Source organism: Amblyraja radiata, chromosome 19 (genome assembly GCF_010909765.2).
Source record: "Amblyraja radiata isolate CabotCenter1 chromosome 19, sAmbRad1.1.pri, whole genome shotgun sequence".
Classification (NCBI taxonomy): domain Eukaryota; kingdom Metazoa; phylum Chordata; class Chondrichthyes; order Rajiformes; family Rajidae; genus Amblyraja; species Amblyraja radiata.
Genome location: NC_045974.1, coordinates 14,512,912 through 14,536,637, shown reverse-complemented (window position 1 = coordinate 14,536,637; position 23,726 = coordinate 14,512,912). Strand labels below are relative to the sequence as shown.

At 46.6% G+C, this 23,726-nt stretch overlaps 1 protein-coding gene across 2 annotated transcripts in view; it reads left to right on the top strand.

The window, feature by feature from the left end:
* The window catches only part of hipk2 (homeodomain interacting protein kinase 2), a 193,069-nt gene that overhangs the window by 1,297 nt on the left and 168,046 nt on the right, over nucleotides 1–23,726 (top strand). The window contains exon 2 of one of the 2 annotated variants that reach the window (XM_033037737.1): nucleotides 2,152–2,234. The exons of the other annotated variant lie outside the window; for it this stretch is intronic. The gene's annotated coding sequence lies outside the window, so the exon portion shown is untranslated. The remainder of the gene's footprint in view (nucleotides 1–2,151; nucleotides 2,235–23,726) is intronic. 2 annotated transcript variants of the gene reach the window in all.

The following is a 23,726-nucleotide window of genomic DNA, read 5'->3' as shown; positions in this document are numbered from 1 at the left end:
CGATTCATTGAGCGAATAACAAGTGTGGAAACTTTGCGTGCGTGTGAAAGTGCCATTGATTTACGGGTGAATAGTTGGAAAGATTTCCTGCTGATAGCGGAGCTTGGATTAAACTCAAGTAGACAAAGGAATGTCTTAAAGGGCGCTATAGGAGCGAAGTGCTCAGTTAGAAACGTTTTTCCCTTTTGTTGCAAGCCCTGGTCTTAGGCTGTGCGTGTGTGAGTGTGTTTTATGCATACGCGAATCTGCTCGCAAGTGCCTTTTAAATCGTGCAGTTTGCTCAGAGCGGATTTGATTGCATTGGGAGAGGGGAACATTACAACTCTGGGCTCTGAAATATTTCGCCTCTTTTCTGAACCCCGCCTCCTGTCTGCCCCCTGCCGACCAAACGTACCGTGCTATCGCTGCCTGCCTCTGTGTGAGATACCGGCCGCTGGGCTCTTTTAGATGGGAGGGGGGGTTCTTTATTTCAATAATGCTTTCTCGTGATTTATTACTGCAGTTGTCCCTGCAATTGTGGCTAAGTCTATCTACGCGAGCAAATGCTGTGTGTTTTTCCAAACAGTTGTCCCACTACAAATGTGTGCCGCTCGGGTTATTGCAACTGTCAAAATTGGAGGAAACTATCACCTTCTGCCTTGTCAGAGCAACAAACCTCCCATTGCAGATTTGAGTCCTGCTTTTGCAAAAAAAACGTTGATTATTTTATGCAATTAAAAAAAAAAAACAGAACATGTTGAAAACACTCCACAGGTCAGGCAGCATCTATGGAGGGAGAAACATAGAACGCAGAACAGCACAGGAACAGGCCCATCGGCCCACGATGTCCATGCCGAACATGATGCCCAGTTAAACTAATCGCTTATGCTGGCACATGATCCATATCTCCTCATTCCCTGCATTTCCACGTATCTGGCCCAGTTGATATCAGGCAACTGAATCATCCAATCACAACCAGAGAGCAGTGCTGAACTATTATCTACCTCATTGGTGACTTTCGGACTATCCTTGATCGGACTTTGCTGGCTTTACCTTGCTCTAAATGTTATTCCCTCATCATGTATCTGTGCACTGTAAATGGCTCGATTGCAATCACGTATTGTCTTTCTGCTGACTGGATAGCACGCAGCAAAGGCTTGTCACTGTACCTCGGTACACGTGATAATAAACTAAACTGAACTATCTAAAAGGCTCTTAACTTCCACTATTGGCTGGCTCTGTCATCACCCCTGGGGGCATGTTCCAGTCACCCACCAGTCAATATTGAAACAACCAAAATTTCAGGTCTGCTTATTCTTGATGAAGGGTCCCAGACTCTACAATTGAGATGTAACGCTGAGGTGCTGGTCAGGCTGCATTTGAAGTACTGTGAGCAAATTTGGGCCGCATATCTGAGGAAGGATGTGCTGGCTCTGGAGACGGTCCAGAGGAGGTTCAAGGTCAGTTTACTGTCATATGTACCAATTACAGTTTACAAGAATGATTCCAGGAATGAGTGGGTTAGCATATGATGAGCGTTTGACAGCACTGGGCCTCTACTCGCTGGAGTTTAGAAGGTTGAGGGGGGGAACCTCATTGAAGGGCATAGATAGAGTGGATGTGGAAAGGATGTTTCCACTGGTGGGAGAGTCCAGGACCAGAGATCATAGCCTCAGAATTAAAGGGCGCTCTTTTAGAAAGGAGGCGAGGAGAAACTTCTTTAGTCAGAGGGCAGTTAATCTGTGGAACTCATTGCCACAGAGGGCTGTAGAGGCCAAGTCAGTGGATATTTTTAAGGCAGAGATCGACAAATTCTTGAGTAGAACGGGTGCCAAGGGTTTTGGGGAGAAGGCAGGAAAATGGGATTAGGAGGCAGAGATCAGCCATGATTGAATGGAGGAGCGGACTCGATTGGCCGAATGGCCTAATTCTACTCTTATAACTTGTGAACGTGACTCATGGTGATGACTGTTTCATTTCCCACAGTTGCTGCCTGACAAGCTGCATTTTCCAGCATTTTTTGTTTGATTCAGATTTCCAGCCTCTGTAGTCTTTCGACATTTACCTACTAGTAAGATCTTAAGGAACAGGAGTAGAATTAGGCCGTTCAGCCCAAGAAGTCTACTCCGCCATTCAATCATGGCTGATCTATCTCTCCCTCCTGACCATTAGGAAAGCATGCACAACTGACTGAATAGTGAGAGCGAGATGGAGAATCAGATCTGAAGGGATACAAGGACGTATAAGAAATGAAGGTATGTTTTGATGAGATAATTTCAGTATTGATTGGAATAATGTTAATGTTTAAAGAAGGGGAGGACTCCCTTGTTCAATATGATTCTAGGCCTGGGAGGGAGCAACTGATTTTGGGGAATAATTTTGGACAAAGTATCAGTGAGATACGAGTTGGGGCCAAGGTCATTCAGACATCATGTTAATCGTGAGGTTGAAGGAGAAATCTAACGCAGGTCTTCTGTACCAGAGAATGGCTAATCGGCATGAGAAGGTGATCTGGCCAGTATAAAATAAACCAAAATTAAAAAGCAAAAAAAAACCTATTCCGATACTAGAAACAGCAATTGCTGGAAATATTTGGTAGGTAAGGCAGCACCTTTGGAGAGAGTAATAGGATTAAAGTCTCTGGTTGAAACGTTAACACTGCTCTCCCTGCAGATACCACCTAACCTGTGTAGGAAGGAACTGCAGATGCTGGTTTACACACAAGATAGGCACAAAATGCTGGAGTAACTCGGTGGGACAGGCAGCATCTCTGAATAAAAGGAACGGGTGACGTTTTGTGTCGAGACCCTTCTTCAGACTGAGCGTCAGGGGATGGAGTTGCAGAGATAAGGAAGTCCTGCACAGATGGGTTTCGATGCTAAATGTCACACATTCCTTCCATCCAGAGATGCTGCCTGTCCCGCTGAGTTACTGCAGCATTTTGTGTCTATCCACCTAACCTGTGCAGGCTTTCCTGCTTTAATTATAAATGAATCTAAACATTGGCAAATGAAACAAAGGGTGGCCTTTCCTGGGTAGATGTTTCAGGTATAGGCTGGTTTAGTCACTGAAGCGGATGGGGTAAGGGCACCTGAAGTTCCCAGAATAGACAAGATGATGCTGGAAAATATGGGTGTGTGATAACCGTCATGAGAATAACTTCAGTACGATCTGTGCTGAATGTAGTGGGGAAATGGAAAGAAAAATCAGGTGAGCAGAGAGAGCGTACAATAGGAGAATGGCAGCTTGCAGAAATGATGTCAAAACCTTCCACAGGCACCCAAATAATGTGGGTAAGGGGAAATTGGTAGTGATAGTAAAGGATAGTAAGATAAAGGGGATGATATTGGAGGTTAAGAGGAAGAAATCATAATTAGAAGCCACAAGGACCGAAACGAAAAAAAATTACAAAGTGCTCAAGTAACTCAGCGGGTCAAGCAGCATCTCCGGAGAACACCCGAGGCAAGGTTTTGGTTAGGCACTCACCCTTAGACAAAGGGTCCTGACCCGAAATGTCGGCTATCCTTGTTCGCCAGGGATGCTGCTTGACCCAGCTGAGTTACTCCAGTGTTTTTCAATCGCAACTAGAATATTGGTACAGGTTGGATTAGACTTTACCCAGGCAACCAGATTCTCGGTGCTTATCGTATGTTCTACAATGTGGTGACCAGGATTGTGGCCTAAGCAGTATCTGATACAGCTACAGCATGATTTCCCAGCTCTTGTACACAATAGACACAAAATGCTGGAGTAACTCAGCGGGACAGTAAGCATCTCAGGATGGAAGGAATGGGTGGTGTTTCGGGTCAAGGCCCGAATGCACAACACCCTTGCCTATTGTGCAAGCAAACTAGCTAAATACCTTCTTCACTACCCTACCCACCCGTGTCACCGAGCTTCAACCATGAAGTCCCTCCACACATCAATGTTTCTGAGGTCCCTAAAAGATATAACATCTCTTTTTTAATGCAGAGAGTAGGAGTTATCTGGAGCACACTTTTCTTTGCGGGTTGTGGAAATTGAGTCAAATCGGATTTTCAAAGGGGATTTTTACAGGCACGTGAGCGAGGACAATTTAGCGCGGCACGGTGGCACAATGATAGCATTGCTGCCTTACAGCGCCAGAAACCCGGGTTCGATCCCGACTACGGGTGCTGCCTGTCAAGAGTTTGTACGTTCTCCCCGTGACCGTGTGGCTTTTCCCCCGAAATCTTCGGTTTCCTCCCACACTCCAGAGACGTACAGGCTTGCAGGTTAATTGGCTTGGTACATTGTCCCTTGTGTGTGTAGGGTAGCATTAATGTGCAGGGATTGCTGGTCGGCGTGGACTCGGTGTGCCAAAGGGCCTGTTTCCGTGCTGTATCTCTAAACTAAGCTCATTTGCTCTGTTTTGGAGATAGTCCAGGGAATAGGACCTAAGGTAGCTCTACTGAGAGCCAGTAAGGGAGCAAAGGATCTCCTGCGCATTGAAGAACATGCAAGTGCAATTCTGCAAGTGCTTTAATATGGAGAGGAATATGGATTACTTGCAGGCAGAGGAAATGTATTTAACTTGGCATCATGTTCGGCATGGACATTGTGGGCTGAAGGGCCTGCTCCTGTGCTGCACTGTTCTATGTTCTATCTCTCGCTGCAATGGGATTTACTATTTTGGTCCCAGCTACTGTTGGATTTGTTAATGTAATATATATTTATACTCCAAGGCAAAAATAGCTGAAGAGATAAGTGGTTGATGGTGTTGTCGGAAGGAGATGTATTGTGAAGAAGCCGAATGTGACTGACTTGTTGCCTGAAACCCCCAGGAATAGTTTTGCTGCATCAAAGTGCCAATTTAAAGTTGACAGAGGGAAAAAAAATCCTTTCGCATGATCAGTAAGTGGGTTAATCTCGGGTGACTGTAAGATTCGGCCACAATCATCAAGGTAGGTAGTTTGAAAGTTGAACTCCCCCCCCCCCTCCCTCAAGTAAAGATGGCGGGGGGAAAAATTAGGCTTTTCTGTAAATACTAATATGTTCACAGGCCCCTCAGTAAATATTAACATGCTCTCTCTGTTGCAATTGATATGTTCACTGTCTGTGAAATGGAAAAAGAAAAACAGCTGGTATTCAACAATTTTTACAAACACTGAAGGTTGGCAAATTCTACTCAGCCATTGAATTTCTTTGAAAGTGTGGTCACTCTTGCAATCCTGTGCTGGCAGCAGCCAGTTATTGCACAGCTTGGCTTCAGTTAAAAAGAACAATGATCAGCGGTCAGTTTTTGGTGCTACTCGAGTGATCTACATGGTTGAACTACCTTGCGGCACTTCCATGTGCACTCTTATAAATTGACCTTTATAATGTTTCCCCTGAGAGGGTATGACTCCATGGCATGTCTACAGTAGTGTGGTGCAATGTGATTATGTTGTCGAATCTTAGGCACAAGGCTAGAACCATCAGGCTTCGAACTTGGAACCGAGAGGGCTAACATCTCAGCCACGGCTCCATTAAAATCTGTGAGGATGAGGATGGTAGAGTTGCTGCCTTGTAGCGCCGGAGACCTGGGTTCGATCCTGACCACGGATGCTGTCTGTACAGAGTTTATTCTCCCTGTGACCACGTGGGTTTTCCCCCAGATGCTCTGGTTTCCTCCCACACTCCAAAGATTTGTAGGTTGACTGACTTCGGTAAAAATTGGAAATTGTCCCGAGTGTGTAGGATAGTGCTAGTGTACGAGGATCGCTGGTCGGTGTGGAATCGATGGGCCGAAGGGCCTGTTTCCACGCTGTATCTCTAAACTATACATTAGGATTATGAATGGGAATAGACCAAAATCCCCTTTGAGTCTGCTCTGCCATTCATTAAGAACATGGCTGATTTTCCAACTCAATTCCATATTTACAATATTTGTTTTTGGATGCATTTAATGACTGATCCTCCACAGCAGTCCAGAGCAGAGAATGCCAAATATTCACCACCCTTTGAGTGAAGAAATATCTGCTCATTTCACTTCCACATGGTGGATCCTCTAGTTTGAGAAGGTGACTGCTGGTTTCAGACTGTTCATTGCATCATCTTTCGTCCATGTATTGTCCTTCCGCTGAATAGCTAGCAAACATCAAAACCTTTTCACCATACCACGGAACATGTGATGATAAGCCAAACTCAATCCAGCTTGTTGAACCCTGTGCGAGTTTTGTTTGGGGCTGTTGTTTATTTTCTGTTTGTTGTCATTGTCCACTGGGAGTGTGGGATCTTCCATTGTGGGAGATGTATTGAACGGCTATTGATAGAACGATAATTAAAGAGCAGAGAGAAGAGGTGTGAAGAACAGCACGTCAGTGCGGGATAAACACGACAATTTGGAAGTATTATGCCCTTCGAAGGAAGCCTCTCGAGGCAGGCTACGTTGAGGATTACATACAAAATCTGGGAAAGAATCAGGCTGAAGTGGGCAAAGATAAGGCTCTGAGATTTTGAGAGCAGTGAGCATGGTGAAGATAGTTTGGGAAGGTACAGATTGATGATGTGTTGTGCTGTCTGTGGGGTTTGGAGGATTAAGGAATAAGAAGGTCAGGATCAAAAAGGTCATGGGGGAGGCAGGAGAAGCAGTTTGACAGAACTGATAATATCATTGGCCGGTGTTTCTTCCCTGCTCTTACCTCAGTGCGCTAGCTCGCTTTGTCTCTTATTTTGCACGGACTCCAACCTGGCAATAGAAGCGAGCCGCTGCATTGTCCGTGTGTGTTGTAAGAAATTCCAAACATTAGGACTATCTAGTCCTGATTCCAGTTCCAGTAACTCTTCCCAATCTGGGTTCCCAAAACCAGGGACGGAGTGATGCACAAAATCACCAACTGAAGATCCTTAGGGTGGCACGGTGGCACAGTGCAAGAGACCTGACTACAGGTGCTGGCTGTTCACAGTTTGTAAGTTCTCCCTGTGACCTGTGTGGGTTTTCTCTGAGATCTCTGATTTCCTCCCACATTCCAAAGACGTACAGGCTTGTAGGTCAATTGGCTTGGTATAATTGTAAATTGTCCCCAGTGTATGTAGGATAGGGTTAATGTGCGGGAATCGCTAGTCAGCGCGGACTCGGTGAGCCAAAGGGCCTGTTTCCCTTTCCCCTGACTCTCAGTCTGAAGAAGGGTCTCGACCCAAAACCTCACCTGTTCCTTTTCGCCAGAGATGCTGCCTGACCCGCTGAGTTACCCCAGCTTTTTGTGTTTACCATCGGTTTAAATCAGCATCTGCAGTTCCATCGGTGACTTGTTTATCTGAGTCGGGGCATGTTATGAGAATGGGTGGAAGGGCTCTTTATCGTGGACCTCTCTGCTTGTTGCCTTGTCGTGGGATGGCTTGGTGGGGAAAGTGTTAACCGCTCACAAAGGCAACACAATATTTACAACAAGTAAAACCAGGAAAAGTGATAGTCCAAAATAATGCAAAGCTTTGCCTTTGATTAGATTGTGAACTTTGTAATTTAAACTCTAGATTGTAGATAGAATGGATATCTTACCTTGCTGACTATAGTTAACACTGGGGAAGGAGTATCAGCCTGCATTGTCCATGTTAGAATGATCAGAGTGATTGTTGTTAAACCTTGCTGGATTCTAGCATTGATTACATTTCACTCTGCTGTATATGGAAGAAATACACTTTATCCATCTTCATTCCCACTCTTTGTTCATGATGCCTCTCACTTAATTTTACACACATCACTTCTTCCCTCAGCCATGAACCCGTTAAGCCGCTTCATATCAGACTTAATGTTGAAATGCTGTCTTCTTCCCACCTGTGTTTACAACAGCTTTGCAGAGAGGCTTTTCTGAAGCCGTGACCTTTGCCTCTCTTTCAAAATGATGTCCTTTTGACCGACAATCTGTTTCCCAGCCTTTGCATTTCTTCATATGGGTTGGATAGAGTGGGCACCCTGAGTAGGAGGCTAGGATCGAGTGTATGTGGAGAGGATCTTTCCACTAGTGGGAGAGTCCAGGACCAGAGGTCATAGTCTCAGAATTAAAGGTCAAGGTTTCAAGGTCAGTTTATTGTCACATGTACCAATTGAGGTACAGTAAAATTTGAATTACCATACTAAAAAAAAAAAGCAACATGACACACCACTACATAAAAGTTCATATAAACATCCACCACAGCGGATTCCCCACATTCCCCACTGTGGTAGAAGGCAATGAAGTCTAAAACTTCTTCCTCGTTTATTCTCCCACGGTCGGGGCAGTCGAACTCTCCGCAGTCGGTGGTCGTAGCTCCCATGTCCGGGTGAATGAAGCTCCCGCGTCAGGGCAGTCGAAGCTCCCGTGGCTTGGAGTTCCCGAAGTCAGTCTCTAACCCGAGACTGCGAGCTCCATGATGTTAAGGTCCACAGGCTCCCGCGGTTGGAGCCCCAAAGTCGATCCCCGACAGGGATCGCGAGCTCCGTGATGTTAAGTCCACAGGCTCCAGCAGTGGAGCTCTCGAAGTCAGTCTCCAGCAAAGGCCGCCAACTCCACGGTGTTATGCCGCAGAGCGCATGGAGATACGATACGGGAAAAAATCGCATCTCCGTCCAGGTAAGAGATTAGAAAAAGTTCCCCCCAACCCCCCCCTCCCCCCCCCCCACCGCACACATAAAACAAGCTAAAGAACACCAAAACATATATTTAACACATACAAACAAACTACAAAGAAAGAAGGGACAGACAGACTGTTGTCGGGGTAGCCATTGCTGGTGCCACCCGGTGGATTCTTCCTTTAGGATGTTCCTTTATGAAGGAGATGAGGAGGAATTTCTTTAGTCGGAGGGTGGCGAACCTATGGAATTCTTTGTCACAGAAGGCTGGGGAGACCAAGTCAATTGATATTTTTAAGGCAGAGATAGATAGATTCTTGATAGATAGTACTGGTGTCAGGGGTTACGGAGAGAAGGCAGGAGAATGGCGTTAGGAGGGAGAGATAGATCAGCCATGATTGAATGGCGGACTAGACCTGATGGGCCGAATGGCCTAATTCTGCTATTATCGCTTATGATCTTATGTTAGGGTAATTAAATTTGAAGGTGGACTAGATGGGTTGAAGGGTCTAATTCTGCTGCTTTGACCCATGATCTTATGGGAAATGGCGCTGTTGTCAGAGTTGTCCATCCTCCAATAATGGGGGATTTGGGGAGAATGTCAGCTGAACTTGGTGTTTTTGATTGGGGGGGGGAGGGGAGGAGGGGTGGGGGTGTGCGTGGGGGTGGGGGTGTGCGTGGGGTGGGGGTGGGGGTGGGGGTGTGGGTGGGGGTGTGCTGGTGGAACTTCATGTTCCCATTTGACCTTGGGCAATAAATCAGCGCAGGCTGGGTGCAGACTTTTGGAGAGCAGTGGCAGAGAGTGTATGTTCTACTACTTGTTCCAAAAGAGAAGATGAGGGGGGAAATGAAAAAGCGAAATTCTTTTGAAGTTTAGATAAATCTGTGCCCACTGTGTCCACAGTGTGCGCGGACCCTTTGCCTAAGGATTTGCTTTATTTAGAAGAGTAAGAGAATGCATTGGCCCTCCTTGTAACAGCTGATGATCAGCAGGCCCTTCTGCTGCAGAGTCTGCCCTGCAATTCTGCTCAGAAATTGCTACCAGCAGGATTGCAAATACCTAAAACCTCATCTGTGGGGGAAGCAAAGACTAGTTGGCTGCCCTTCCTCCAGTTTCCAATTGATTGTTTTTTTTTTGTTGCAATCACTGATCTACCATCTTTGGGGAGGAGGTGGGGGTTTTTTTCTTTTAGTGTGAAAGTGAAAATAATTGAAGGGAGGTGTGAAAGTGAAAATATTTATTTGTCATTTGCACTGGACATGAAACAAAACAATTAAATTATTTCTTGATGCAGCTTTACAGGCATATTAGATGCATCAACAACAATAAGTATGCAACAACACTCTTAATAGTTTAGTGTTAGTTTAGAGATACAGTGCTGAAACAGGCCGATCGGCCCACCGAGTCTGCACCAAGCAGTGACCTCCACTCATTAACAATACCCGACACACACTAGGGACATGTTTACATTTATACCAGGCCAATTAACCTAGAAGCCAATTAACCTAACACACTTTGGAGTGTGGGAGGAAACCAAAGACCATAACTCTTAAATTATCAGTTAATCGAAGTAAATTGAACCATGATCATGCAAAATAAAGCCCAAAGTACACGGAGAAACCATAATAGCGCAAAGTCCGTAGTGGTTTGGTGCCGAGGTTGAGTTGTGGTCAAGATTGTGGTTCAAAAACCTGATGTTTGGGAAGAAGCCGTTCTTCAACTTGGAGTTAATGGTTCTCAGGCTTCTGTACCTTCTCCCAGTGGCAGCATTGAGAAGAGTGCGTGGCCAAGGTGGTATGGTTGGCCAGAGTGGAGAGGCAATAGCTGGTAAAGAGATGAAGGGAAGGGGTAGGACAAGAACTAGCAAATGATAGATGGATTTGGGTGAGGCAGGGTAGAATGGCAGGCGCGCGGCATAGTGGCGCAGCGGTAGAGTTGCTACCTTACAGTGCCAGAGACCCGGATTCGATCCTGCCTACTGGTGCTGTCTCCACAGAGTTTGCACGTTCTCCCCGAGACCACAAGGGTTTTCCTCGGGTGCCCGGCATTCCCCTCAAATCCAAAGACCTACAGGCTTGTTGATGAATTTGGTTTCGGTAAGGACTTCATCCTTCATCCTAGGACTAAGCTGGAATTCCAAGTCTTCCTTTTTTCATGAAATAAATCTGGGAATGGTACTTGGAGCGCAAACAGTGAATATGTGTAGGACTCTTGTACAACGACCTGGTGTGGCCTCCTATATATTGGTGAGTCCAAGCGTAAACTGGGTCATCATTTTGCTGAACACCTTCATTCTGTCCACCTTGGCCTACATGATATCCCGGATGCCAAACACTTTAATTCCCATACTGACCTTTCTGTCCTGGGCCTCCTCCACTGCCAGAGTGAGGCCAAACGCAAATTGGAGGAACAGCACCTCATGTATCGCTTGGGCAGCTTACAACCCAGCAGTTAATTTCCCCACCTTCAAGTATCCTTTCCACCCCCTCTCTCTCTCTCTCTCTCTCTCTCTCTCTCTCTCCATCCTCCCCCCACCCTAGTCATCATACTAGTTTCACTCACATCTAACCATTGTGGGCTCCATCTTTCCTTGATCATCATTACTTTTTGCATATCTTTCATTCATTTGATCTGTACCTCTCTATATCACTGCCTCCATCTCTCCTTTCCCTTTCTGTTTCTCTCCATGGAAGATAGACGCTAAAAAGCTGGAGTAACTAAGCGTCTCTGGGGGGAAAAAGGAATTGGTGACATTCTGGGTCCAGAGATGCTGCCTGACCCGCTGAATTACTCCAGCTTTTTGCGTCCAGCACACAGTGAATAGTCTGATTTAGTTCTCTGTAATTCTATGTCCAGAGCTGCCTCTTCAGTCGGCCTGCCAGAGGGCCTGGCTGCCGATTAAACACATTTCGTCCACCAGTCAGCAGGTGATGCAGTCCCAGCCCACCCTCCAACTCTCATCTCGCCCATATACATATGTTATTCCCTATTTGTAAGCTGGGCAAGTGAGACCACCCTTGAGGACTGGGACCTGTTCCCTGCCAGGACTGCCAACCATCCCGGCATGGCCAGGAATTTTCCAGGAGTTAAAGATTAATCTTCTGGATACTGCTGCTCGCAAGTGAAGGATTAAAAAATTTCCATGGGTGCAATAAATAAAATTGGACATTGCCTTCAATTTGTTTGTGCATTTTAAATGGGTGGAAGTTGCCTTTTAGCCAATCTATAATCATTCGTATGTGAGGGTGCGTTCCTGTTGACTTGCACTTGCCGTGGCAGAACAATGAGCTTCGGGATTAGGTGAGCATTGGGGAGTTTTGGGGAGACGTGATCGGATGTGGGACATTGTCAGATAACTCCAGCTAGGGGCATATAACTCTCAGTATGTTTCTTCTATTTCCACTGCAGTCCCTTGTGGCATCTTGATTTTCACTTGTTTAAAATGAGCTGGTTATAATGACAAGATGGTATACACGTCTTTTGTTCACTGGTACAGTAGCATTCTTTGTCAGCCATCCTCGGACAGTCCAAGATGCCTACTCAATTAAAGGGCGGCACAGTGGCGCAGCGGTAGAGTTGCTGCCTTACAGCGCCAGAGACCCGGGTTCGATCCTAACTACATGTGCTGTCTGTAATGAGTCTGCATATTCTCTGTAATTGCGTGGGTTTTCTCCGGGTGCTCCAGTTTCCTCCCACACTCCAAAGACGTGCAGGTTTGCAGGTTAATTGGCTTATGTAAATTGTCCCTAGTGTGTAGGATAGACTAGTGTATGGGTGATCATTGGTCAACGTGTACTCTGTTGGCGTGCCTCTGTTAATCAGCTCTGTTGCCTTAGATATAAATGATTTATCTCCCTCCGTGGATGCTGTCTGACCTTCTGGGTATAGATGTTATTTTATGTTTTTATTCCTGCTATTGTGTGGGCACAGGATTTGAATCTGGTTGCGACCCACAAGATATGTTTAAAAAAATAATACACCTTAGAATGAGTTTACTATACTTTTGAGATATGGTGCAGAAACAGGTCTGGACCACCGAGTCCGCGCTGACCACCAATCTAACCTAAATGCTCGGGACAATTTACAATTTTACCAAAGCCAATTAACATGCAAACCAACACGTCTTTGAAGTGTGGGAGGGAACCGGAGTTCCTGGACAAACCCATGCTGTCACAGGGAGAAGGTGCAAGTTCTGTACAGACAGCACCCGTAGCCAGGATCGAACCTGGATCTCTGGCACTGTAAGGCAGCGATTCTACTGCTGCACCACAGTGCAGCCCCTAATGAGTTGTATGTGAACTGTTTTGACCATAGGTCATATCATAGCACCAGTTTGGGCTTTCAGTTGAGTTGGAAAAGGAGCTGAAAGGTTTTTTAAAGAAAAGTTTGTGTTTTTTTTAAATTCGGTTCTTAATAGGACGAATAAGGGGAAATTGAGGACAGGAGCTGGGTCAGTAAGCAGAGAACCTGGAGATGAGTACTTCTTGCATCCTGATAGTCAAGATGTGGAGTGCACAGCCTGAAAAACTGTTAAATCAATTAAACGGTGACTCTGACAAAGACATTGAATGAATATTTGAAAACAAGATGCTACTGAATTCGGGGGAAATTAAAGTATTTGGGTGACGTTGCAAAGGAGGCACGATGGACAAAGCTTTCCTCCTCTGCAGGATCATCGTTTGTGGCCAGGCTGTTGGTCCCAGCTCTCGGGGATCGTGTGAAGCTGTTTAGAACATGGTTCAGTGTCAGCCCTGAAGGTTATTTCCCTTTGAGGACGGACGTGGAGATAAAGGACTCATTCCACATGACTGCAATAGGATGGAGCATTTCAGTTCTACAATTAAACTCCAAGCACTCCACTGCTGCCCCATTGTTGGTCCTATTGAAAGGCCCGGTGGGTCGAGGGCAGGCTGTATGTGGGTCGGGCACAACATGGTGTGCACCAGCTGAGCAAATGGAAGTATAAAGTAAATAATTGCTGTCGGGCATCAGTACGGAATGGGCTAAAAGGGCGAGTAGTTTGCACGCAAGAAGAATCTGGTTTGATTCTACGCACTGACTCTTTGGCATCCAAGGAACAGCCATAGATTGGTTCTCCTTTGTCCTTGCGACTCCATCGTCAATCTGAAGAAGGGTTTCGACCAGAAACGTCACCTATTCTTTTTCTCCAGTGATGCTGCCTGACCCACTGAGTAACTCCAGCATTTTGTGCCTATCTTCGGTGTAAACCAGCATCTGCAGCTTCTTCCTACTCCATAGCTTGACTATTCCACACGGTATAGGACCTCCGTCCAAGGACGAAGCTGGAATTCCCTTTCTTTTTTTTCACTAGTACTTGATAAAGCTCTTAGGAGGCAAGTTTATCCCATTTTGTGCAGAAATATTAACCCTAGCCATTGCCCAAGAGTCTTAATGTTGCGTCCTTGCAGTTGCGAGCACTTTGATGGAATTAATTTGGGTTTGGTCCATTTGTCAACTGTCCGTTGTGTTTGTCCAGATGAGACGCTTGCCTTTTCCGTTCTGCAAGCTGGTTCATCCAGGTACTTGAAGCCCATCACAGCCTTTCCTGGTCCCAGCACTTCCTCGTACCAGTGCCTACTAACCCACGTGGCCTTCCAAACTGCCAATCATCTTCTCCCTCCAGGTTCCTAATACCTTGCCGCCTCTTCCCTCTAATTTCCCAACATCTACATAATACACAGCTATCTCGAAGCTCCTCCGTTCTGGCCTGTGGTGCATCTCTGCTGCTCCATGAGTGACTCCAACGTCTTGGGCCTTAAGGTGCGATTCCTTCTCATTGCTGCTTCATCCCTCATGCTTTTGCACCATGAGGAGGGATGCCCACTCCTTCAATCCAAGTAGGAAGGAACTGTAGATGCTGGTTTAAACCAAAGGTAGACACAAAAAGCTGGAGTAACTCAGCGGGACAGGCAGCATCTCTGGAGAGAAGGATAGGTGACTTTTCGGCTCGATACCCTTCAACTGATCTCTTTAGGCTGTATTTTGACACCTTTTGAGTGCCACCTTGCATCAGTCGGTGTCATGCTAATGCCCCTTAGAATCTCCGGGGCACAATTTACCAAGTTTGGGGTTTGTCATTGTTCACAAACCTTTTTCTTTGTATACTTGAAACAACAAGGCACCTGCTTATTGCCCTCTCATTATATTCAATCGTAAACCCACTCACCAAGATCCCTGCATGGTAAATATTTGCTGGGAGTTTAAAGATTAACCGGTGAAGTTAATACTTTATGTTGCAGCCGCCTTTGTGCTGCCGCCGTGTTTGAAAGATTAAAATCAATGTATTGCCCTGAGGAAGGTGTTAAAGTCCTGTGTATCATCGACGGCCCTGTTCACTTGTCCTCGAGCATTCGCTGACTTTCCCCGTTCATGTGTGACACTCCATGAATGCGCAAATGCAGCACGTCCAAGAGGTGATTATGTGCTGACTGTAAAATGAAAATTAGTCACACGACCGTTAGAGTCGAGCTGTGAGGTTTGGCAAAAGGACGGGAGCGGGGGCTGACTAGTCCTTGGCCTGCGTTTGGAAGCCTCCTATTGCCGCAACCCACAACCATTCCTCCCCCCCCCCCCCACCCCACCCCATGCCAAGGGGATGTTTCAATGTCTGGTGTGCTATCTTATTATGCCTGATCCCTCAGGTAGACGTGAAATCTTGTGGTTCTTCTCTAATAAAAGTGGTTGGGTTAGAGTCCTGCCTGTGCCCAGTACTTTTCCATAGAGCAGCTTCAGTAGAACGGGTTATCTGCAGTTACTTCATTGGTGGTAATGTGAGTTTGCTGGGTGCTTTTCTTTCATTTCCATCCTCGGTCAATCTGTAGGCTCTTTGTGTGAGCACCCACTTTGATCTATGAACCTCGGCTTCAACATTTTTGGGGATATAAAGAGAGGACGTTTTCATGCTGCCAATTCTGGGTTGAGCCCAGCTCCCAAAGGCTTTCGCATCATGAGCAGGACTTTCCATAAATCCTTTGAAAGTGTATCGTCTGCGCACAGAATCTCCAATCTGTTGTCCATGTTACTCCTTTTGCAAGGAGATGCGGGGTGGCACCAATGCATTTCATCCCAGGCACCCTGTGTGATTAGTCTTGCCTTTCCGCTGAGCACATCTCAGATTTGCATTGGAGCATGTCATTTGTAAGGAGAGATTGGAGCGATGGTGTTATTTACCCTGGAGCGAACAAGACAAAATGATGAGCTTGTAGAAGTCTACAATATTAGGAGTGGTTGCAAAGGTAGATAGCAAGAATCTTTCTCCTGTGGTGGAGTGTGGTGTTTAAAACAAGAAGGCAGCGTGGGGGTGCATCGGTAGAGTTGCTGCCTCGCAGCGGCAGACACCTGGGTTTGATGTGCTGGCTGGACGGAGTTTGTACGTTCTCTCCGTTAGTGCATTGGGTTTCCCTGGGTGCTCTGGTTTCCTCCCACTCTCCTGGAGGAAGAGATTTTAACTTTTTTTCACCTTCCATCACAGTGAGGAATGTGGAGGAGTCACTGTGGTGGATGTTTATGTTAAAATGTGTATTTTGTGTGTTCCGTTGCTTTTTATTTGTATGACTGATTTGGCAAATGAAATTCCTCATATGTTGCAAAACATAGTTGGTTAATAAAGTATTATTGTGATTATGATTGTGATAAGACTTGCAGGTTTGTAGGTTAATATTTTTTGGTTTAAAAAAAAAAAAGAAAATTTTCCCTAATGTGTAGGAGAATGCTAGTGTATGGGGAATGCTGGTCAGTGTAGTCTCGGCGGGCCGAAGGGCCTGTTTCTGCGCTGTATCTCTTTTGAATGAGTTGCGTGCTCAATACAGATTTCATCCACTTCACCACCAACTTCCATCCGGCACTCCAATACACCTGGACGATTTCCGACACTTCCCTTCCATTCCTTGACCTCACCATCTCCATCGCAGGGGACAGACTCCTGACCGACATACATTACAAACCCACTGACTCACATGGCTATCTGGACTACACGTCTTCCCACCCTGCCTCCTGTAAAGACTCCATCCCCTACTCCCAATTCCTCCGCCTACGCCGCATCTGTTCCCAGGATGAGACATTTCATACCAGGGCATCGGAAATGTCCTCGTTCTTCAGGGAACGGGGATTCCCCTCCGCCACCATAGATGAGGCTCACACCAGGGTCTCATCCATACCCCGTAACACTGCTCTCTCTCCCCATCCCCGCACACGCAACAAGGGCAGAGTCCCTCTGGTCCTCACCTTTCACCCCACCAGCCGGCAAATACAACACATAATCCTCCGCCATTTCCGCCACCTCCAACGTGACCTCACCACTCGCCACATCTTCCCATCTCCCCCCATGTCTGCCTTCCGCAAAGACCGCTCCCTCCGCAACTCCCTCATCAATTCTTCCCTTCCCTCCCCCACCACCCCCGCCCCGGGCACTTTCCGTTGCAACCGCAAGAAATGCAACACCTGTCCCTTCACCTCCCCCCTCGACTCCATTCAAGGTCCCAAGCAGTCGTTCCAGGTGCGACAAAGGTTCACCTGTATCTCCTCCAACCTCATCTACTGCATCCGCTGCTCTAGATGTCAGCTGATTTACATCGGTGAGACCAAGCGTAGGTTGGGCGATCGTTTCGCCGAACACCGCCGCTCAGTCCGCAATAACCTACCTGACCTCCCGGTGGCTCAGCATTTCAACTCCCCCTCCCATTCCCAATCCGACCTCTCTGTCCTGGGTCTCCTCCATTGCCAGAGTGAGCAACAGCGGAAATTGGAGGAACAGCACCTCGTATTCCGTCTGGGGACCTTGCGTCCTTATGGCATTAACATTGAATTCTCCCAATTTGGCTAGCCCTTGCTGTCTCCTCCCCTTCCTTAACCCTCTAGCTGTCTCCTCCCACCCTCCCACCCGCCCGCCCTCGGGCTCCTCCTCCTCCTCCCCTTTTCCTTCTTTCTTTCCCCCCCCCCCACCCCCCATCAGTCTGAGGAAGGGTTTCGGCCCGAAACGTCGCCTATTTCCTTCGCTCCATAGATGCTGCTGCACCCGCTGAGTTTCCCCAGCAATTTTGTGTACCAGCGTATATCTTTGTTACCTTTTGGACATGAGTGTTAGTAATGGCGTGCAGAGTCTAACCTTTGCAACTTTGTTAACAAGTTTTTCGTATCTATTTTTCTGCCCCCTTGTTACTCTGTACTACAATCGTGTATTATCCTGGGAGTGGTATTGAGCAGATCAAAGGTTAATCAATATTTATGTTAAGTGCTAATGGGCACCGCTCTCTTCACCAGCATGCTCCGAATCAAGATTACAGTGCTGAATGTCAATAATCAGAAGGAAATTATTCTGCTCGAGGGTGAGGGTATTTATTCATGGGATGTGAACATCGTCAGCGGGGCCCACTCGTTACTGATTGTCCCTGAATTGGGCGGTACGGTGGCGCAGCGGTAGAGTTGCTGCCTTACAGCGCTTGCTGTGTTGGAGACGCGGGTTCGATCCTGACTACGGGTGCTGTCTGTACGGAGTTTGTACATTCTCCCCGTGACCTGCGTGGGTTTTCTCCGAGATCTTCGGTTTGTAAAAAGTGTAAAAAAAATTGTCCCTAGTATGTGTAAGGATATTGTTAATGTGCGGGGATCGCTGGTCGGCCCAGACCCGGTGGGCCGAAAGGCCTGTTTCCGTGCTGTATCTCTAAACTAATTGAGTGAGTTGCTGTGCTATTTTCGAGGGAAAGACAGATACATGGGCAGAGAAGATGAGTGAGACAGATTTCCATCTTTGACCGTCACCACTACTGTAACATGCATTGGGTTCCAGATTTTTTTAGTGAACTGAACCTTATTTACCCAGCGCTGCTGTGAAATTTGATCTTGAGTTTATGGAGCGTCAAATCAGGCCTTTAATTACATGGAAATGCTGAGTGCAAGTAAACACACTACTTAATGAAAGAGAAACATAAGTGTGCTTTCAGCTCTTCTTATCTGGTCCACACTTCAGTGATAGACACAAAGTGCTTGGAGTAACTCAGCAGGGTCAGGCAGCACCTCTGGAGAAAAGGATGGGTGACGATTCTGGTCGGAAACCTTCTTCAGACTGGAACCCGAAATAGTCTGGGAGACAGAGTCTGAAGAAGGATCCTGACCTGAAACGTCACCATCCTTTATCTCCAGATGTGCTGCCTGACCCGCTGGGTTACTCCACCATTTAGTGTCCATCATTGGTATAAACCAGCATCTGCATTTCCTTGTTTCCACCATTCAATAAGATCTTTTCTAACACCAGACCAATGGAAAATCGATTTCCTTAATATTCTGAAATATCCGTACCTCTGCCTTGAATATACTCGGCAACTGGGCCTCCAAAGTCCTCTTGAATGGAGAATGCCAAAGATTCATTTTCTTCTACATCAAGAAATGACTTATCTCTCTCCGTAATGGATGACCTACAATCTTGTATCTGTCACCCCAGTCGGGAAAAACATCTAATCTACATCACGCCAATACCTTGCATCTTGATGAGATCATCTCTTGTTCTGTGCTTTAGAGTTCAGACCTGGTCAACGTAATCTCTTTTGCAGTACTAGTTCAAGCCAGAAAGCCAAGTGAAGATGCCAACTGAGGAGTAAACATTGTGAAGGGCCAACGAGGTGATGAAGTAAATTGGACCAAGCTTGTGTGAAGGTGGCGAATGCCTGTTGGGTGGAGGAGCTGACTGCCTTCATGGTGCTAGAGAAATTGGTCTAGAGAGTTTAGGTTTGCAGCAACAGGTCAGAGGGGTCTGGATTGAACCTCAAACTCTCTTTGTATGTTAACCAGGAGTAGGACTGACAACTAATACCTCGGGCATGGAAGTGTTACATCATCTTTGCATTGTTTTGGACTTTAAGGGGCTCTCACTTGAGGCAAACTTGACCGAGTGAGAATAGAACATTGAACATGGAACATTACAGCACAGGAATAGGCTCTTTGGCCCATATTGTCTGTGTCAAACATGATGCCCAGTTAAACTGATCTCTGCTGCATGTGATCCATATCTCTCCACTCCCTGCCAAACCAAAAGCTGCTTAAATGTCACTTTTGTATCTGCCTCCACCACCACCCCTGCCAGCGCGTTCTGGTCACCACGGGTGAGTTTATATAATTCATACACAACATTTATGTGCACGCAGTCTCAATTACAGCACAGCTTTCCTTGGGTATGTATGTAGATTAAACCAGGATTACCGAACTGGATCTCTGAAATATCACAAATTCTGAATTTAGCACCAACAGGGGGAATCTGGATTACATGGGTAGATTTTACAATAATTGAAACAGTTCCCTGAACCGTTTCCATAGCCAAGTTAACATCGACACAAACTGGTGGTTTACATTTTAAATACTCTGGATTAGTGAGATTGGTTGCCATAATCTAGTAACATTGGATTTAGTTGTGCTGTGACTGAGGGGGGGGGAAAGAAATGTAGGCATTTTATTCATTTTCCCATTGTTTCAGCAAAGCCATGTAAAGGGCTTCAACAGAAATGAATAATTTAAAATCCAGCATGTGTTATTAAGGAGACGTACAACAGCACAATAACAGCATAACGATGTTGGTCCATATTTGGTGTTGGACTTTGTAGTGCAGGCAAGTGGGAGAAATTGGTGCACCTCAGTGTTTCAGCTGGACTGTTCAATGTCCACCACGTGGGTACAGTCTACATGTATACGTGTGCTCTCTTAATGCCCATACTATTTAGTTTGGCGATGCAGTCTGGAAACAGGCCCTTCAGCCCACCTGGGTCTCTACCTCTCTACCGCTGCACCACCGTGTTACCCAGATGTTCGGACAACAGTCAGAGTGAGACATGCGGGAAAGGACTACAGATGCTGGTTTAAATTGAAGATAGACACAAAATGCTGAAGTAACTCAGCGGGTCAGGCAGCATCTCTGGAGAGGAGGAATGGGTGACGTTTTGAGTCGAAACCCTTCTTCACAGTGAGACCTTCAGCATTGTGCTTCCGTGCTCATTCTAATCATTTCATAAATTCCCAAATCACACTTTTCTCGTCCCACTGCCATGCCGTGGCAATTCAGCCACAGCCACCACTGTTGAAGTACGGCTCCTTTACTAAAGGAGGTTATTCTCACAGACTGCCCAGCAGTTTAACCAGTTGCTGCCCTCTGACAGTGTAGTCTTCCTCCTGTCCATTGTCCACCCTGTGTTAGTTGGTGAGGCCTGGGTGTTGCTGGCAAGGGCAGCGTTTATTGCTCAGTCTGCACCCCTGGGGTAGTGGTGCTCACCAAGGGAAGTGTAATGCCCAGTGGTTAGACACTGTCAGAGGGCAGCAACTGGTTAAACTGCTGCGCAGTCTGTGAGAATAATCTCCTTTTGTAAAGGCGTTGTGCTTCCACGGTGGCGGCTGTGGCTGGATTGTCTCGGCATGGCAGTGGAACGAGGGAAGTGTGATTTGGGAATTAATGAAATCATTAGATGAGCACGGGAGATTAATGCTCGAGGCCTTACTTTGACTGTTGTGCAAGCACTTGGGTACAGTAGAGTCTGCTGCTTGTCCCTTGCGCAATGAATTATGCTTATCAATTGTATCTGCTTCTTGGGTGCCTGCAATTGGTGTTGTGACAGGACACACGTACATTTCTTTCTCTAAAATGTCAAAATACTATTTCAGTGAAATTTATGTGTATCCTTTTGAGTCATAGACATACAGCAGGGAAACAGGCCAATTGGTCCAACTTGTCCATGCAGACCAAAATACCCCATCTAACAGGCCCCGTGTCCCACTGGGTCTGCGCCAACCAGCGATCACCCCGTACACTAACACTATACTACACACAAGGGACAATTTTACAACTTACCGAAGCCAATTAACCTACAAACCCATACACGTCTTTGGAGTGTGGAAGGAAACCGGAGCTCCTGGAGAAAGCCCACGTGGTCACAGGGAAAACATACAAACTCCATACTGACAGTACCCATTGTCGGGATTGAACCCGGGTCTCTGCCACTGTAAGGTAGCAGCTTTACTGTTGCCGCCCAAACTGTGTGGTGCATCACTGCTGAGTCCAAGTTTTGGCTGAGCAAGTGTCGTCAGCCTGATGTTAGTCTGAATAAATGCCACTGTTCCCCGGTACATGTAACGTACCGTTAATGAATCATAAAGTACCTTTGAACCATCTCCATGGAAAGGAAGAAGGAGGAGGTGCCTCACACTGTTAATCTCAGCCAAGCAGCAAGCAGATTCATCAGCAGTATACTACCTTCCAAAATCACACTTGTCACTTGTGGATTGTAAAACAAAATGATGATGTGCTCAGTCTCTCCTTTGGTGTCTTGTCATCAGACTCCGATGCATTTGAAGAGCAAAGCTGTGGGGAACCACATTCCATCTTGGCTCAACTATTGATGAACTTATTTGTGAGGGAAAGGAATAGAATTGCCCATTGAAACTGGTCGTATTATATTCATCTGGAGTCTTGAGTACAAGAAGAGATGTGACTTTCAGGACAGTCTGGCTGGAGACACACTAGATTAATCTCTGGTATTTTTGGCATGTATAACAGATCAGATTAAAATTCCATGTGGGGCTACAGTGTAACTTGATTTTAGTACAGTGTGGTGATGAGCATTTCTCTCCATGGTGTGGAAAAACACTCTTTATGCATCTCGGCATCAGACAGTTTCAAGTAGAATATAGTACACGTCCGCCACCGATTTTCTGTCAACTGGTGATTCCTCCCCCCCCCCCCCCCCCCCCCCCCCCAATACTGACAAAATCCCCCCTCCGCAGGAAGTCCCCCTGAAAATGTGGTGCCTAAGCCGGGAGAGGTGGACATTCTCAACCTCATTGGGACTTCCATGCCGATCGGCAGGTTGAATTTGCCACTGGATCTCCGGCCCGGCAGATCCGTTCCCATAGCAGGGAGGTTTCTCGGCCCCCTGAGGCCGTGACCTCTGTTGATCCAGCAAGACGTAAAATCCAGAAAGACTCTGGAACCAAGTGTGCTATAAAATCGGCGGTGGACCTGTACAGGAAGGTCGTTAGTTTCAGCAATAAATTACCTTTGGTCAAAGAGCGTGAAATACAATGGAACTTGAAGCTATTTCTTGTACCCTGATATTCGGTCAATTGTGAGAGGCTTGTTGGAATTTGTCCCAATGCTGGCACCACAAGGGTGCTTTTGAGAGATGATGGATGGTCAGGATTTGGGCCATGTTAATAAGGGCGTGTGATCTCTGGGTTGGCAAAGGTAAAAAGCCAGTAGCTGACCAGGAGGGCTTTGAAATAACCAACAATAAAGGTGGGTTCGAGGCTTCAAGTACAGTTTAGTTTTTAGTTTGGTTTTGAGATACAGTACGGAAACAGGCCCTTCGGCCCACCGAGTCCGCACCAACCAGTGATCCCTGCACCCTAACACACTGGGGACAATTTACATTTTACCAAGTCAATTGACCTACAAACCTGTACTTCTTTGGGGTGTGGGAGGAGATCCCAGAGAAATCCCACGCAGGTCAGAGGGAGAACGTAAACGCTCTGTACGGAGAGCACAGGTAGTTAGGATCAAACCCGGATCTCTGGCGCTGTGAGGCAGCAATTCTAAAGCTGCGCCACCGTGCTGCCCATGGTCAGGGGATATTACGGTGGCGAAAATAAACTGTCTTTATAATGGCCTGGATGTGTGGTTGGAATCTGTCTTTGGATGAAAAGTGATGCATCTGGATGAGAAGTGATTCATTTTATGAAACTAAATTTCGTTTGAACCTCATGTGAGGTTCAAATGACAAATAAAGGTATTGTATTGTATTGTATGCCTGGTTTGTTAACAGTCTGGGTTAGATGTTTGGCAAGGAGAGGGATAGAGTTGATGACTTATGCCCCTGTCCCACTTAGGAAACCTGAACGGAAACCTCTGGAGACTTTGCGCCCCACCCAAGGTTTCCGTGCGGTTCCCGGAGATTTTTGTCAGTCTCCCTACCTGCTTCCACTACCTGCAACCTCTGGCAGCCACCTGCAACCTCACGGAAACCTTGGGTCGGGCGCAAAGTCTCCAGAGGTTTCCATTCAGGTTTCCTAAGTAGGACAGGGGCATTAGGAGCTGCTGGAGCTTGCCCTTGGTAGCTGCCACAGTGGTTTCAATCTGCCCACTGAGGAAAGAAGAAGTGTGTTCGCTCAGCACCAGACATAGGCCGAGCAGTGCGGCAATTTAAAGTA